Source organism: Echinops telfairi, unplaced genomic scaffold, assembly GCF_000313985.2.
Source record: "Echinops telfairi isolate 266 unplaced genomic scaffold, ASM31398v2 ScPeMD7_36;HRSCAF=134, whole genome shotgun sequence".
Classification (NCBI taxonomy): Eukaryota; Metazoa; Chordata; class Mammalia; order Afrosoricida; family Tenrecidae; genus Echinops; species Echinops telfairi.
Window position 1 is genome coordinate 293474 of NW_022103934.1, and position 2881 is coordinate 296354.

Sequence of the window (2881 nt, forward strand, 5' to 3'; positions counted from 1 at the left end):
AGGAATGTGTTGGGTCTGGCCTCCAGTGAGCTATTTATCTCCTTAGTGACTCCAAATGAGGTTATCAAGCTGCAACCCTATTGACAGGCTAAACTCCACCCCTTCACTCTTAATAGTCTCAAGTTGGCATCATGTAACTACCACAAGCACATTGACAGGAAATTTCCAGAAGTTCAGGCCAGATTGAGAAGAAGACATGGAACATGGGATACCATTGCTGATGTCAGATGACGCTTGGCTCAAAACAGAGAATACCAGAAAGATGTTTCCTGTGTTTCATTGACTATGCAGAGGCACTCAACTGTGTGGACCATCATAAACTATAGATAATCTTAAGAATGGGAATTCTGGAACATTTCATTGTGCTCATTCAGAACTTGTACATTGATCAAGAGGTAGTTTTGTGAACAGAATAAGGGAATACTACATGGTTTAAAATCGGGAAAGGTGTGCACCATGGTTTTATCCTCTCATCATACTTGTTCAATCTATATGCTGAGCAAATCATCAGAGAAGCTGGATTATAAAGAAGAATGTGGCATCAGGATTGGAGGAAGGCTTATTAACCACCTGCTGTATGCAGATGACATAACCTTGCTTACTGAAAGTGCAGAGGACTTGAAGCACTTGCTGATAATCAAGGATTGCAGCCTTTAGTGTGAATTACAACTCAATGTAAGAAAATCTTCACAACTGGACCAATAAGTAACATCATGATAAATGGAGAAAAGCTTGAAGTTGTCAACCATTTCGTCTTACTTGGCTCCACAGTCAATGCTCATGGAAGCAGCAGTCAAGAGATCAAAAGGCACATTGCATTAGGTAAATCTTCTACACAAGACTTCGTTAGAGTATTCAAGAGCACGAATGTTACTTTGAAGACTAAGCTGTGCCTGACCCAAGCCCTGGTATTCTCCATTGCATCATATGATTTTTGAAAGTTGGGCATTGAACAAGGAAGACCATAGAAGAATCCAGGCATTTGAATTGTGGTGCGGGAGAAGAAGACTTGCTAGCTTCTGCTAACAGGACAAACCGATGTGTGTGTATCAGAAGTAAGACCAGAGTGCTCCTTATAGACAAGGATCCCAAGACTTGGTCGTACATACTTTGAACATATTGTCGGGAGAGACCAGCCCCGGGAAAAGGACGCCATGTTTGGTAAAGTAGAGGGCCAGAGAAAAAGAGGAAGGCCCGCAACGAGACGGATGGACACGGAGGCTGCATCAATGGGCTCAGGCAGAGGAGCCATTGTGAGGACGGCGCAGGACTGGGCGGTGCTTAGCTCTGTTGTGCACAGGGTCCCTGTGGATCGAATCCGACTCGATGACACCTAAGAAGAGCACCAACTGGGAACAGGGAACTAGAGGACACTAGAGGATGAGAAGTGTGCAAGCAGAAGGGGCAGAGTCAGGCCTGGGGTGGTGATTCCTTGGGGCAGCAGTGAAGCAGCAAGAATTAAAAACTGGGAGCTCTGGGAGGTGCCTGTGACAACTGGTAGGGTCTAGGCCACAGCTGTAGGCATCGAGAGTGGTAGGTGGGCTCAAGTCTCTCTGTCGCATGGAGACCAGGGTTTATTTTTGGGGTGACATGGGGAGAATGACAACACGGCTTCTAAAGGTAGGGTTTCAAAAGGAATGCCACAGACTCTAGAGCGCACAGAACAGTTAAGGGCAGTGGAATCGAGTGGAGTACAGGGATCAAGAAGTCAATTTTCGATGACGTTGCACATTCAGTTCCTGCTGTCCGGATCCTTTTCCTTCTTAGGACTCCAGGAATGAATCTTTAAGACACTGCTCTTCTGGGAAAGCTTGTGGCGCAGCCCCAGTTTGCCTCCAGGGACACTGATGTTCATCATGTTAACCTACCTCCCTCTGCTTTCCCATTTGTTGAGAAAAGGAAATGATTCGAGTATAGGCCAACTTCAGAGTACAATCCAGGAATTGTTGACTCGTGCAGATTAAATCCTTAAGTAACTGGACACTATTTAGAAGTGGGGATTGGTAACAGGGCAAACTTTCAAGCCACTCATTCACTAAGACAGAGCCATGCCTACCAGATTGATGCCTGTCATAAGTGAAAGAGGCATTAAAGTATTCCTATTTGTGGTGCTAGAGAAGACGACTTGCTAGCTTCTGCTGAAAGGACAAACTGATGTGTATTGGAAGAAGGCAGGCCAGAGTGCTCCTTACAGACAAGGATGGCAAGAGTTGGTCAGACATAATTTGGACGTATTGTCAGGGGAACTACATGGCAGTCCCGGGCCACCTTACATTGGGCACCCTCAAAGTAAGAGATCAAAACCAAAGTGCACTCACTGCCAATTTCATAACGTGGGCCTAACAGTCATCTTCTGCTTCTATGGTGTTTCAGCCTTAAGTCCAATGGAGTACGTCAGTTCCTTAAATCTTACACAGGTGAGTTTGAAGTAAAGCCCAATTGACTAGTGGGGTTTCCCACATCAAATTGTGGCCTATGAAGGCTGCTATGCACCTCAAAAGGACAAAGTCTAGAGACCCAGTGGACTACCTGGCCTGGACAATCAAGGGCTGCATAGAAACTAGGTAAAAAACGTCCCTAAGTGTACCGGGTGTATTCTCCCCTTGAGTTCTATATAAGCCATGTTAAGCATTTTTACTGATGGGAGGTTGCCTTCTGTCATTTACCCACGGACAAAACTGTAATCACCTTCTCTGAGGCATGCATTCCCTTCTCCCTCCATCTTGATTTGAACTTCCAGTTAGGTTTGCTTATCACTCTTGAAGGAGTGTCTATTGATTTGGGGTACCCTTAGCTTAGCGCAATATTGCATTGCTGAATTTTAGACTTACCGGATACCCATGACAATGATTCCTTCCAGTTTCTTTTTTCTATTATATTG